General features: G+C 43.7%; 1 protein-coding gene across 1 annotated transcript in view; it reads right to left on the bottom strand.

The window, feature by feature from the left end:
- The window catches only part of uba6 (ubiquitin like modifier activating enzyme 6), a 101,669-nt gene extending 99,067 nt beyond the window's left edge, over positions 1 to 2,602 (bottom strand). The window contains exon 1 of the mRNA XM_059643544.1: positions 2,416 to 2,602. The gene's annotated coding sequence lies outside the window, so the exon portion shown is untranslated. The remainder of the gene's footprint in view (positions 1 to 2,415) is intronic.
- Positions 2,603 to 15,859: the final 13,257 nt, after the last annotated feature.

The raw sequence follows: 15,859 nt of genomic DNA on the forward strand, positions 1-15,859 counted from the left end.
GGAGTGGTTTACACAGACAGTGTTGCAGTCAGTGTGAGGGAGTGGTTTACACAGACAGTGTTGCAGTCAGTGTGAGGGAGTGGTTTACACAGACAGTGTTGCAGTCAGTGTGAGGGAGTGGTTTACACAGACAGTGTTGCAGTCAGTGTGAGGGAGTGGTTTACACAGTGTTGCAGTCAGTGTGAGGGAGTGGTTTACACAGACAGTGTTGCAGTCAGTGTGAGGGAGTGGTTTACACAGACAGTGTTGCAGTCAGTGTGAGGGAGTGGTTTACACAGACAGTGTTGCAGTCAGTGTGAGGGAGTGGTTTACACAGACAGTGTTGCAGTCAGTGTGAGGGAGTGGTTTACAATGACAGTGTTGCAGTCAGTGTGAGGGAGTGGTTTACACAGACAGTGTTGCCGTCAGTGTGAGGGAGTGGTTTACACAGACAGTGTCGCAGTCAGTGTGAGGGAGTGGTTTACACAGACAGTGTCGCAGTCAGCGTGAGGGAGTGGTTTACACAGACAGTGTCGCAGTCAGCGTGAGGGAGTGGTTTACACAGACAGTGTCGCAGTCAGTGTGAGGGAGTGGTTTACACAGACAGTGTTGCAGTCAGCGTGAGGGAGTGGTTTACACAGACAGTGTCGCAGTCAGCGTGAGGGAGTGGTTTACACAGACAGTGTCGCAGTCAGTGTGAGGGAGTGGTTTACACAGACAGTGTTGCAGTCAGTGTGAGGGAGTGGTTTACACAGACTGTGTTGCCGTCAGCGTGAGGGGATGTTTACACAGACCGTGCTGCGGCCAGTGTCAGGGGGGCTTACACAGACCGTGCTGCAGTCAGTGGGAGTTGGGGTAAAGGGGCTTGCACAGACCACACTACTGTCAGTCTGAGGGGGGTACACACTGACCATGTAGCAGTCAGTCTGAGGAGGCTTATACAGACTGTGCCACTGTCAGTGTGTTGGAGGGAGTTGACACTGACCGTGCAGTGGTCAGTCTGATGGGGGGGTTTTTGCAGACCGCGCCGTGGTCAGTGTGATGGGGGGGTTTTTGCAGACCGCGCCGTGGTCAGTGTGATGGGGGGGTTTTTGCAGACCGCGCCGTGGTCAGTGTGATGGGGGGGTTTTTGCAGACCGCGCCGTGGTCAGTGTGATGGGGGGGTTTTTGCAGACCGCGCCGTGGTCAGTGTGATGGGGGGGTTTTTGCAGACCGCGCCGTGGTCAGTGCGATGGCAGGTTTACACAGACCCTGCCACTTTCAGTGACAAGGGGGTATACACAGACTGCACTGCGGACAGTGAGGGGGGGGGTTACGCAAACTGTGTCGTGGTCAGTTACGGGGGAGGCTTACACAGACTGTGTCGCGGTCAGTTACGGGGGGGGGTTAACACAGACTGTGTCGCGGTCAGTTACGGGGGGGGGTTAACACAGACTGTGTCGCGGTCAGTTACGGGGGGGATTAACACAGACTGTGTCGCGGTCAGTTACGGGGGAGGCTTACACAGACTGTGTCGCGGTCAGTGACGGGGGAGGCTTACACAGACTGTGTCGCGGTCAGTGACGGGGGGGTTAACACAGACTGTGTCGCGGTCAGTTACGGGGGGGGGTTAACACAGACTGTGTCGCGGTCAGTTACGGGGGGGGGTTAACACAGACTGTGTCGCGGTCAGTTACGGGGGAGGCTTACACAGACTGTGTCGCGGTCAGTGACGGGGGGGGTTAACACAGACTGTGTCGCGGTCAGTGACGGGGGGGGGTGGAGAAGGGGGCTTACACAGACCGTGCTGTGGTCAGTGACGGGGTGGGGGGGGGGGTTAACACAGACTGTGTCGCGGTCAGTGACGGGGGGGGGGTTAACACAGACTGTGTCGCGGTCAGTGACGGGGGGGGTAACACAGACTGTGTCGCGGTCAGTGACGGGGGGGTTAACACAGACTGTGTCGCGGTCAGTTACGGGGGGGGGGGTGGAGAAGGGGGCTTACACAGACCGTGCCGCGGTGAGTGACGGGGGGGGGGGGGGGGGGGTTACACAGATCGTGCCACAGTCAGTGACAGGGGGGAGGGTTACACAGACCGTGCCGCGGTCAGTGACGGGGGGGGGGCGGAGGGTTACACAGACCGTGCCGCAGTCAGTGACGGGGGGGGTTACACAGACCGTGCCGCAGTCAGTGACGGGGCGGGGGGGGGCGGAAGATTACACAGACCGTGCCGCAGTCAGTGACGGGGGGGGGGGGGGGGCGGAAGATTACACAGACCGTGCCGCGGTGAGTGACGGGGGGGGGGGGGGTTACACAGACCGTGCCGCAGTCAGTGACGGGGGGGGGGGGGGGGGGGGGCGGAAGATTACACAGACCGTGCCGCGGTGAGTGTCAGCTGGTTACCGGTGCCGCCGGCGGTACCCACCTTCCCTTCCGTGCGTGCTTTGCTTACTCACCGTGATGCTCGGGACCTGTGAGGACAGAGTGAGCGGCTCGGGGCACTCTGTGGGTGAACACGGGAAGCACGCAGCTGCATCAGCCTCCCAGAGATGGAGATAGAGATGGCGGTGGTGATGCGGCCTTCACCGACAGGCCTCAAGACCGCGCCGTCAGCCCGAGCGGATCCTAACTGAAACGGTGACCTTTCACCCCGCCCCGCGCAGCCGCAAACACTTCCGGGCCAGCTGCCGTGTCCTGTCACGGGTTGGGAGTTACCTGCAGCATTGCAGAGATGGTCAATGACATTCATTCACTGTTCAGAGTACAAGCAAATAGCTAGCACCATACACAACAGGAATTTACTCCTTTAGGAATAGAAAGAACTGCAGATGCTGGAGCCAGAGACAACACAGTAGGCCAGGCAGCATCAGATCGTTCACATTTCAGGTTGGGACCTTTCCAGAAAGTTGACATTTTGCGTTGGGACCCTTCCAGAAAGTTGACATTTTGGGTGAAAGTTGACATTTTGCGTTGGGACCCTTCCAGAAAGTTGACATTTCGGGTTGGGACCCTTTCAGAAAATATCGTCTGATGCTGCCTGGCCTGCTCTGTTCCTCCAGGTCCATTCTGTGTTATCTCAGGAAACTAATCCTGTCCATTTAATGTACTCACACTCGTTCTACCAAGCAATCCCTCTAACATATTTCCATTTGGACATTAACTCTGTAACCTGAGAGAAATACAGATGTTGCTGGAGGAACTCAGCAGGTCCTGCTGCATCTGTGGACAGAGACCAGAGTCAACATTTCGAGTCTAGTTATCCTTCTCCAGAACTGATTTACTCCAGGGAAAGGAGTAATGTATAATAAATGCTGAGGGTATCTGAGTGAGCAGATAGGCAGAGATGGAGCCCAGAAAGGGAGAGAATGAAAGTTCTGGAGATAAAGGGATGGAATGATAGTCCATAAGAAGAAAGAAAAACTGATATTGGGGACCAAAAGACAGTGAAAAATGTGTTGGCTGTGCTGAAAGAACCCCATTTCATGATTGGGCCTGAGGTGTTGAGGGTGGATGAAGGACATGGAAGAAGGTGTTCAGGTTGTATAATTATTATTTGATATTGAATCCTAAAAGTTGTAGGGTGTCCAATCGGAAGATGTGATGCTATGGAATCTGATTCTTTCACTTTGAGATCATACAGTCCAAATTATTACAACTACCTCTGTCAAATGCTTCTTTTCATTTTGTCTCTAGATTTTTGAAAAAAAATTAAAAATCTCTAACTTCTGCACATTTCCAAATTGCTTGAGGAAGTGTTTAGTTTTGAATTAGTTCTTCCCGTTATCTTCAATGTCTGAATAATAACAGCGGCAGTATCATATGTTGTATCATTACATTTTCCGTAAAGATTCAGGAAATATTGAGGTGACCACATCACTGCTGCGCTACAGTCATGCCAAGCAACAAAAAAAAGTATTAATCTATTCACCACATGGAAATTTGAAGGAACAACACTGGATGAAGTTCCAGAATTTGAGTTGAACTCATTATTTTTAACTTGTAGGATTCAAAAGATATAATATTGGTAGAAGGATCTGCTAGTAAAAGCCTGGTTATTTTGACTACATGAGAAAACTAAATGTGATGGATTTTAAATAATTCTAACAGGTATCCATGTTATTGCAGTACCATCAGCAGCAGGTCAATTTTGTTGAAACATAATTGGCAATATCATAACTCTCCAACAGTTGGCCCAGTTTGGGAAAGTTAACTTTAATTTGTGTAAGAGTTCTTTAACTTGCAAGTAATTTACTAAAATTAAGTTAGAACTATACTCTTTTGTTTGTCTTATCTAGTAAGAGCACCTAGGTAAATGCATTTTATCAGGGATGAATTAGTTGATGCGTATGTATAGAAGATTTTGCAGGCAACACTGTGAAATCCTCTAAGAGTTTTTGTCTGTCTCAATAAGGTTGGCTTTCATTCTTCTATATTCCAAGGCTGGTGGGTGCAGGAAATGCTGGATGACTGGAGAAATTGAGGCTCTGATCAAGAAAAAGATGGAGGCATATGGCAGGTATAGACACCCAGGATTGAATGATTCCCAAGAGGTGTATAAGAACAGTAGGAATATATTTAAGGGAGAAATCAGGAGAGAAAATAGGGACATGAGGCAGCTTTATAAATAGTAATATCTTGAGAAGTGCCCAAATTACAGAAGAGGAGATACTAGAAATCTTAACATTCATATAGGTGGATAAGTCCCAGGACCTGATCAGATGTATCCCAGAATATTGTGGGAAACACCTGGTTGAGATATAACAATGGGTGATGTTCTGGAAGATTGGCTAATGTGGTGCCATTATTTAAGAAAGGTGGTAAAGAAAAGCCAGAGAACTATAGACGGGTGAGTCTGATATCAATGGTGGGCAAGTTGTTGGAGGGGATTCTGAGGTACAGGATTTACATGCATTTGGAAAGGTAAGGGCTGATTATGGATAGTCGGGGTGGCTTTGTGTGTGGGAAATTGTGTGTGGGAAATTATGTCTCACTAACTTAATATGTTTTTTGAAAAAGTGACAAGATTGATGAAAGCAGGGCAGAAAAGTGATGAACTTAGAGCATGGATCAGTACCTGGTGCTATGATGTTGTGGCCATAACAGAGACATGGGTTTCTCATGGGCAGGAATGGTTGCTGGATGTTCCAGGGTTTAGAACATTTAAAAAGAATAGGGAGGGGGGAAAAAGAGGAGGGGGTGTAGCACTACTAATCAGAGAGGGTATCACAGCTACAGAAGCTTCCTTTGTCGAGGAAGATCTGCCTACTGAGTCAGTATGGGTGGAAATTAGGAACAGCAAGGGAGTAGTCACCTCGTTAGGGGTTTACTACAGGCCCCCCAATAGCAGCAGGGAGATTGAAGAAAGCATAGGTCGACAGATTTTGGAAAAGTGTGCACGCAGTAGGGTTGTTGTAATGGGTGACTTTAACTTTCCTAATATTGATTGGAACCTCCTTTGAGCAGAAGATTTGAATGGAGCTGTTTTTGTAAGGTGTGTTCAGGAGGGTTTCCTAACGCAGTACGTTGACAGGCCGACGAGGGGAGAGGCCATTCTAGACTTGGTGCTCGGAAACGAGCCGGGGTAGGTATCAGATCTTGTGGTGGGAGAGCATTTTGGTGATAGTGACCATAACTGCCTCACATTCTACATAGCTATGGAGTAGGAGAGGATTAGGCAGAATGGGAGGATATTTAATTGGGGAAGAGGAAACTATGATGCAATTAGACATGAGTTAGGAAGCATGGACTGGGAGCAGTTGTTCCATGGTAAGGGAACTATAGACATGTGGAGACGGTTTAAGGAACAGTTGTTGGGAGTGATGAGTAAATATGTCCCTCTGAGACAGGCAAGAAGGGGTAAGATTAAGGAACCTTGGATGACGAGAGCGGTGGAGCTTCTAGTGAAAAGGAAGAAGGTAGCTTACATAAGGTGGAGGAAGCTAGGGTCAAGTTCAGCTAGAGAGGATTACATGCAGGCAAGGAAGGAGCTCAAAAATGGTCTGAGGAGAGCCAGGAGGGGGCACGAGAAAGGCTTGGCAGAAGGAATCCGGGAAAACACAAAGGCATTTTACACTTACGTGAGGAATAAGAGAATGGTCAAAGAAAGAGTAGGGCCGATCAGGGATAGCATAGGGAACTTGTGTGTGGAGCCTGAGGAGGTAGGGGAAGCCCTAAATGAGTTTTTTGCTTCTGTCTTTACGAAAGAAACGAACTTTGTAGTGAATGAAACCTTTGAAGAGCAGGTGTGCATGCTGGAATGGATAGAGATAGACGAAGCTGATGTGCTGAAAATTTTGTCAAACATTAAGATTGACAAGTCGCCAGGCCCGGATCAGATTTGTCCTCGGCTGCTTTGGGAAGCGAGAAATGCAATTGCTTCGCCACTTGCGAAGATCTTTGCATCCTCGCTCTCCACTGGAGTCGTACCTGAGGACTGGAGAGAGGCAAATGTAATTCCTCTCTTCAAGAAAGGAAATAGGGAAATCCCCGGCAATTATAGACCGGTAAGTCTCACGTCTGTCGTCTGCAAGGTGTTAGAAAGGATTCTGAGGGATAAGATTTATGACCATCTGGAAGAGCATGGCTTGATCAAATACAGTCAACACGGCTTTGTGAGGGGTAGGTCATGCCTTACAAACCTTATCGAGTTTTTTGAGGATGTGACTAGAAAAGTTGATGAGGGTCGAGCTGTGGATGTGGTGTATATGGACTTCAGTAAGGCATTTGATAAGGTTCCCCATGGTAGGCTCATTCAGAAGGTCAGGAAGAATGGGATACAGGGGAACTTAGCTGCTTGGATACAGAATTGGCTGGCCAACAGAAGACAGCGAGTGGTAGTAGAAGGAAAATATTCTGCCTGGAAGTCAGTGGTGAGTGGGGTTCCACAGGGCTCTGTCCTTGGGCCTCTACTGTTTGTAATTTTTATTAATGACTTAGACAAGGGAATTGAAGGATGGGTCAGCAAGTTTGCAGACGACACAAAGGTCGGAGGTGTCGTTGACAGTGTAGAGGGCTGTTGTAGGCTGCAGCGGGACATTGACAGGATGCAGAGATGGGCTGAGAGGTGGCAGTTGGAGTTCAACCTGGATAAATGCGAGGTGATGCATTTTGGAAGGTCGAATTTGAAAGCTGAGTACAGGATTAAGGATAGGATTCTTGGCAGCGTGGAGGAACAGAGGGATCTTGGTGTGCAGATACATAGATCCCTTAAAATGGCCACCCAAGTGGACAGGGTTGTTAAGAAAGCATATGGTGTTTTGGCTTTCATTAACAGGGGGATTGAGTTTAAGAGTCGTGAGATCTTGTTGCAGCTCTATAAAACTTTGGTTAGACCGCACTTGGAATACTGCGTCCAGTTCTGGGCACCCTATTATAGGAAAGATGTGGATGCTTTGGAGAGGGTTCAGAGGAGGTTTACCAGGATGCTGCCTGGACTGGAGGGCTTATCTTATGAAGAGAGGTTGACTGAGCTCGGTCTCTTTTCATTGGAGAAAAGGAGGAGGAGAGGGGACCTAATTGAGGTATACAAGATAATGAGAGGCATAGATAGAGTTGATAGCCAGAGACTATTTCCCAGGGCAGAAATGGCTAGCACGAGGGATCATAGTTTTAAGCTGGTTGGTGGAAAGTATAGAGGGGATGTCAGAGGCAGGTTCTTTACGCAGAGAGTTGTGAGAGCATGGAATGCGTTGCCAGCAGCAGTTGTGGAAGCAAGGTCATTGGGGTCATTTAAGAGACTGCTGGACATGTATATGGTCACAGAAATTTGAGGGTGCATACATGAGGATCAATGGTCGGCACAACATTGTGGGCTGAAGGGCCTGTTCTGTGCTGTACTGTTCTATGTTCTATGTTCTAAAACATTGTCCATTTGCACCTCAGCAAGGCATTTGACAAAATTCTGCATGGTAGGCTGGTTATTAAGGTTGGATCACATTGAATCCAAGGAGGAGCTAGCCAATTGGATACAACATTTGCTTGAAGATAGGAGACAGAGAGGGGTGTTGGGGAGTTGTTTTTTGGACTGGAAGCCTTTGACCAGTGGTGTGCTGCAAAGATCAATGCTGCATCCACTACTTTTCATCATGTATATAAATGATTTGGGTATTAATGTAGGAGACATGGTTAGTAAGTTTGCAGATGACACCAAAAGTGGTCATGTAACAGACAGTGAAGAAAGTTAACTCAGAACTTTGATCAGATGGGTCGATGGGCTGAGGAGTGACAGATCGAGTTTAATTCAGACAAATGTGATGTGTTGCATTTTGGTGAGGCCAATCAGAATAGTTAATGATATGGTCCTGAGGGATGTTTCTGAGCAAAGAGACCTTGTGGTGCAGTTGCATCGTCCCTTGAAAGTAGAGTCGCAGGTAGTCAGGGTGGTGAAAAGGTGGCAAGCTTGCATTCATTGGTCAGTGTATTGAGCACAAGAAGTTGGGAGGTCATGTTCCAGCAGTACAGGACATTGGTTAGGCCACTTTTGGAACACTGCATTTAATTCTGGTCTCCCTGTTATGAGAATCATGTTGTTAAATATGAAAGCATTCAGAAAAGATTTATGAGGATGTTGCCAGGCTTGGAGGGTTTGAGCTATAGGGAGAAGTTGAAGAGGCTGGGTCTTTTTTTCCCTGCAGCTGAGGGGTGACTGTAGAGATGTTTATAAAATCATGAGGGGCATGGAGGGGTTGAATAGCCAGGTCTTTCTCCCAGGATTGGGGAGCCCAAAACTAGGGGGCATAGATTTAAGGTGAGAGGGGAAAGATTTGAAAGGGACCTGAGAGACAACTTTTTCACACAGAGAGTGAATGATGCATGTATGGACCGAGCAGACAGAGGAGGTGGTGAAGGAGGTTTCACATAAATATAACATTTAAAAGGGACCTGGAGTGTGCATGAATAGGAAGGGTTTAAAGGGATATAGGCCAAATGCTGAATGGGACTAGATTAATTTAAGATATCTAGTCAGCAAAGATGAGTTGGACTGATTTCCATGCTGTACATCTCTATCATTCTGAGTACAGGCCCAATCTACTCAACTTCTCCTCATTAGACAGCCGCTTTGTACTTCGTATCAACCTAGTAAGCCTTCCAATGTCAACATATCTTTCCTTAGATAAGGGATGCAGAACTTTTCACAGTATTCCAGCAGTGGTGTGACAATGGTGTGATAGCTAATCAGTAATGGTGACCATAAAATTATCATTATTTTAAAAACTCGTTTGCTTCACTGACAACATCAGTAGTCCTTACCTAAATTGGCTATTTGTGACTCCAAACCCACAGCAATGTGGCTAACTTTTACTTTCCCCTGGGACATTCTGCAAATGGGAACGGACAACAAAAATGTGGGTCTTGCCCAGTAACACACTCATTCCATGAAAAACAAAGCAAAATAGTATGTTGAACAACTAATCTGAATGAGTGCCAAGGAGATGGAAAAGCAGAGTATATTTTGCTAAAAAAAATGACCATCACAGGAATAAAAACACAGTTTTGGCCCATTAATGGATTTGGAGGCATATGATGTTGTAGATGCATCTGAGAAGTTAAAACAAAGTTCAGGCTGGTGTTCAAAAGCTTTCTGAATTGCCCTAATGGAGATAACAAGGTCAGCAACATCCTTTGAGGAATAGGGGAGAAAGGGCTAAATTTATTGAGTAGCTGAGTGAATACAACAGCAAAGTGCAACTGTTTTTCGTACATTTAACACAGATCTCCAGCCAATGTCAAATTGTTAAAATCTGCCAGGATGAATTTCAAGAGCTGAGGCAGGAACCAGATGAACCTTTTATCAATCTGGTAACAAGCTTAAGAAATGCAGAAATGTAGAAGTAAATTTAAGGACACGCAAGAATAGATGAAATTTGATCAGACAAATGCTTGGCCTGTACAGTCATTTTTGATCATTTAATATAATTTTACCTCCTTGTCTGACCCCATATCTCTTAACTAACTATGAGACCAAACACCTTTCTATCATAACCAATGACGAAAATTCAATATTTCCCAAATGTCTGATGTTCCGCTGACTAGTCTGTAGTTCATTATTTCCTATGTCTTTTCTTTCTTTCTTCCTTCTTTCTTAAAAAATGGTCTAACATTTGTTAAATATGAATCTGACAGGGCCGTTCTGGATGCTAAAGAGCATTGTGAAATCATATCCACTGTATCCACTATCTTTGCAGCTTACCTTATAGCCTACCTTTGTCTCTTCCTCATTTTCCATGATAGTTCCTCCAATAACTCTCAAAAGAATAGTAATACTTATAAATGAACATCCTAGTCACACTGGAACACTTTTCTGAGGGAGACAATAAAGTTGGACTGCAATGCATTATTTGCAAGTTTTACTTATAAAACAGTACAGCTCAGGAATGGGCCCTTTGGCTCACAATGTCCTTCCAAACATGACACCAAATTAAACTAACCCCTTCTGCTTGCCCATGGACCATATTCCTCCATTCCTTGCTTATTCATGTATTTGTTTAAAAGCCCCTTAAACGCCCCTATTGCATCTACCTCCAGCACTACCCATGACAGCACGTTCCAGACACCCACTACTCTGTGTTAAAAAAACTTGCCTCTCACATTTCTAATGAACTTTCCTCCTTACTTTAAATGCATGCCTTCCAGTATTAGACGTTTCAACAGTGGGGAAAAAAGATTTTGACTATCAACACTATCTATGCCTGTTAAAATTTTATAATTGTATTCTTGTTTTTCCTTTGGGTGGTTAACATTTACTTTACTTTTTTCTAAACACTTTTACGTGGTGGTGTTATATTTCATGCTAGTTTATCTTGTAGAGACCATGTCCTTTTGTTTGCTTTAGAAAATTGTGGACTGAGATTAGAAAGGACTATTCTAAAACTAGTGTCTTGAATGACTTTGTATGTCTAAAAAACAAATAACCTGACACATGGAAAGCAACATAAATAGTTGTTTCAACAAGCAGTAATTGAAGTGGTTGCTGTTTTGGACCAGATGAAACACCCTCAAAACATGTCAAGAAAATAGCCTAGATCCTAACCTTTTCTTATTTTAAGGGAAAGTGCCAGGCGTTCTGTTCCAGATGCAATTCAATTGGTCAAACTACCAGGCTTGAAGCAAAGCACACTTTATTCATAAACTATCGTTAAATACAGACCAAATGAAAGAAAATAATTGGCTTAACTGTAACTCTATCAAAATACTTAAAATAATAAACTACAAAACTTTCTTACTAATTAAGAAAATTACAACAGAATTCTGCAAAACTGATTCAAATTCTTTAAAGCCATTTTGAATTTTTTAAAAGACTACAGACTTTATACACTGTTTTTTACATTACAGATTTTCCTTAATGTACTGCTTTCAGATCACAATTTTCTGTTTTATTCCCTGTTAACCTGTTTAAAATATCACTGTTTCAATTATACACCACACTATGTTATGCACAGATTTTGGAGGGGATCTTGCATCATTGCCCTCCAGAGTCAAATCAACATTTAGATCCAGAATTCTCAATAAAATTAACAACAGCAAAAATTGACATTGTGGGAATTGCGTTCTGGGGTGTCACTGCTTACTTTATTTTGGGGTAAACTTGAAACTGCATTGCAGCAAGCTGAAGTTGCAGTAAATTACAAACATTTCATAGCCAAGTTGAAAGTAAGTACATTGGAGTGCTTTAATTAGATAGTCATTTCAAAGGTACAATTTTCCCACTAGCCTACTTCTGTTTTCTAAGCCTGTGTTTGAAATAACATCCTGTTAAGTATATTTACTATTTTGTTGTCCCTCTATTTTATTTTGGTGATTATAACTTTAGTAACTTTTGATCACATTAGGACGCACAAAGAAATAAAGTAAACTTGAGCGTAGTTTGCTTTCTCTGTAATTCCATTGCATTCCAAATTTTAGTGGATTTTTAAATAAAGTTTTTAATTGTTGAAGGAATGCTAATGCTCATCCAATTGTGATGAGACCAAGCAAATAACTGGTATTTTCCAAATAACTATAAATTCAGATTCATTCAGGGGACATGGGCTTCACTTGCTGGGCTAGCATTTATTGTCAATCCCTCATTGGACTTGAGAAGGTGGTACTGAGTTCTCTTTTGAACCACTGCAGCCCATATGGTGTAGACCGACCCACAACCCTGTAAGGGAAGGAATTCCAGGATTTTGACCCAGCAACATCGAAAGAACAGTGATATATTTCCAACACAGGATGTTGAGCAGCCTGCAGGGGAACTTGCAGGAGGTGGTGTTCCCATGAAGCTCTGGTTTTTGAGTTTCTAAACGGTAATTGTTGTAGTTTTGAAAGCTGTTGTCTAAGAAGCGTTCTGAATTTCTGCTTGTAGATGGTATACATGGATGCTGCTGCTGTGCTTCAGTGGTTCAGAAATGAATGTTTGAGGATTTACTGCTAATTGAACAGGCTGTTTTGTTGTGGATGGAGTCAAGCTTCTTGCAAGTTGTTGGAACCGTATTCATTCAAGCATGATGACTGGTAAAAAAGTTGTCAATGACACCACTTCTGCATGTTCAGGAAAACAACATCTTTTTAACAAGGTGAACATTTGGATCTAAGGTACTAATTTTATACCACAGTGTATATCATTATCACTCTATGGAACTTGTAAATTCAACTGAAGGCTTACTGCTTAGTGATGATTAATTAAAACTGAGTTATTCAAAGTTGAAATGGCATTGCTTTGGAGCAGCGTGACGTGCTTGTTAAGATGTTTTAAATATAGCAATACATCGGAATAAAGATAAACACCTAATTTGCAGTTCTTTTTGTCACTAGTTCCAAAACAAGGCAACAGACTATCAAATACAACAGCTTTGATTATTACAAAGCATGACTGAACCAAAAATATGTTAGCATTATCTTTTTTCTTCAGTTTCATCATATCATATGTTTCCTTGAATATTGTTTTATGTGGCTCATGATTAGAAGTAATATTTTAGGATGCGTACATTTTTGCACATTAGTGATTTGTTCTACATTGTCCAACTTTGGTATCTTGAGCCGCTCTTAGTCAAAATACATTTCTACCTTTATAAAAGTGCTCACCAATCTCACTATTTGTATGTAATGTTGAGGATTGCATTTGGAAAAATTACCATAAAGCCATACTTTGTTTTAAAATCTGTTTGAACTATTCATATGGTCCAAGATATCTAATAGTTCTTGATAAGGACAGATCAGAATGACAGATCTCTTGAGTGAGGAATCTACATTGCCATGCTGAGGGACCTGTTGTCCGTACTTTCGACACTTCTACCAGCTTATATATTATAAATACCTTAGCCAAGTACTCTTGTTGGTGAGGTGGGCAAAGGTGGACAGAATTTGGTTTGCAATGCAGCCCAATTTAATTAACAAAATATTCCTTATTTTGAACACCATATGAGCATTTCCCGAATTCCCACAATGTTTACTCTATATCTCTATCTGTCTGAGAAAGCATATTACTTGCAATGATCCATATATTTGAGCTGAGCTATTAGAATCCCCTTCCTCTCTTCTCTGAAACAGGGCTGCCTTTCTTCCATGACAGTGGGTCCCACAGGTCAGGTTGGATTTTCTTGGGTTGCCTCACATGGTCTTCTGCCACAAGCCTTGCTGCAAGTCTTGGCTGTGAATCTTCACTGTAAGATTTGGATGAGGGCCTTCACTGTGGGGGTGGCTTCCAGGCGCTTTAATCCCCCTTACCAGACCTTCCCAAATGTTCTGTGACCTTTGGCCATTGGGGTCAAGAGCTGTGCTCTGAGAATCCAACGGTGTTGCAGCAACGCCCTTCACTGTTGCCATGCTCGGGAGGTGTAAAGTGCACTGGGTGGAAGTCAAGATGCTTGCAAGTCTGACTGAAACTTCTTCAGGCCATAACTCTTGGGCTGGCTGTAACTTGTTCCCCCTGAGCCTTTGTGACCTTGGTTTTCTCTGTTCCCTGTAACCAACACATTTTGGATGCTGCTTAATTTAGTGTGGCCAATTTTCTGTCAGGCCTGATTTCTCTGGCTGGGGGTCAATTTGGAATTTATGGTTTTGAACCAGTGGTCACTTCACCACAGAATGCTGCACTTTTAAAGTGCTAAATTGTCTGAAAGGCTTTTACAGACAGAGATATCTTCTCGTGCTACTTGAAGAAGATTTGTTCAAGGGGTACAAGCAGTTTACCAAAAGATATTGACCAGTTAAGGAAGTGGACAATAAGTTGTCAAATGGACTGTAATGTGGGAAATGTGTGAAGTTTTTTATTTTGGAAGGGAGAACAAAAGAATGAAGAAAAACTGCAGAAAACTACAATACAAAGGGATTTGATGGGGTACTTGCGCATGAAGCATAGAAAGCTAGCAGGCAATCAGGAAACCAAATAGAATGTTGGCCCTTATTTCAAGGGGTGGGGGTTGGAATTGTGAGTGGGGAAGACTTATTGCAACTGTACAAGGTGAGACCACATCTGGAGTACTGTGAGCATTTTTGGTCCTGACAGGCTATTCCTGTTCCTATTTCTTATGGGCTAATGGTTAAGAGCAGGGGACATATGCTGATGAATATTTACTTCTGAATAAACATCAGTAAAACAGACTGTGAAGTCATTTTATCTCAGAAGTCATAAGTGGGTAAGTACCAACTGCAAAATGTACTTAGATGCTCTTGAAATGACATTCAGTGAACGAGGAAGGTATCATAAGAGTGCAAATTCTTGCTTTGTTATTTGGAGCCAGTGAGGCAATATCTGAAACAATGAATGAACAAATCAATGCAACGGCAAAAAATCCCCAATGATCTGTAAGTATGCCACTGAACTTAGCTCAAATTATGGAGGAAAGTTGACTTGCCATTTTGCGGATATAGCCAGCGCTTGATTGCATTATCAGCCCGTGTTGCCATGTCTCAATGATGACATCCTACAAGAAAGTAATAAATAACATTGTTTTGGCTGGAAGTAAGCAGTGTGGTATTCATCAAAAAATAATTTTTAAGCTCTGCACGTCGTATTTATGCGACCAAACTCACTGTATATACATAAAAATAACCATCGAGACTAAGATCGGAATCAAATGAGTCCATTGAAGTACTGTGCACCTCAATCTTTAACGATTAACACAACACACTGTGTGGGTGTCTGCACTTTGTAGAATAATTCTATTGCAGTCTTGCTGCAGACAATAGACTGAAATCAAAACAAGCTTATGTCGAGAGAATCTGTCAATCTTTGGGGAATGAATGAAGTGACATAAAGGAAGGAAAGCAGTACAATATAAAGGTTCATAGGTTTCCACGCGGTTTTCAGTGAAGATAGGTGTTAGTGTTTCAACTACCTACGCCAGTTCGATATCTAATTTTACTCGCAACTATGATTGACTGCGACTGAAATCCTCTTAATGTAAAAAAAGGGACTAAAAATGCTTTATTTTTCATTATCGATCTTTACCAAACATACTGCTCTACGTAGCAGTTTCGGAATACAAGAAAGGGGAAAAATGCAATTCAACCTGCCAAGGAAAGGGATTTTACGTAAGGATGAATCTTAAAATGGTCCTGCTTGTGAAACAGTGATCAGGGATCTCAGCCAAATAATCCGTGCATCTAAATTATAAAAAACACTGCTGGGATATATAACATCGGGATAGCTTAGTTATAGCATTCTGGGGTAAAATAGCGACCCACTGCAGCTGCAGCATTTAGCTGCAAGGCTGCAATTGTCTCACATCACATATACAAAATCGCCCTTGTGCACACTTTATCTTCACGCGGAATTGCTTGTTCATCAGAAAACGCCAACTGATCTACCTTCAGGTTCCTCATCAGTCAGCGCCAGTAAGCAGCGTGACGAAGGGGCGTATCAAAGGTCTTGTTCTACCTTCCGGCTTTGCTTTCATTACAGTTCAGGAATCATCAAGT

This window comes from Stegostoma tigrinum, chromosome 3 (assembly GCF_030684315.1).
Source record: "Stegostoma tigrinum isolate sSteTig4 chromosome 3, sSteTig4.hap1, whole genome shotgun sequence".
NCBI lineage: Eukaryota > Metazoa > Chordata > Chondrichthyes > Orectolobiformes > Stegostomatidae > Stegostoma > Stegostoma tigrinum.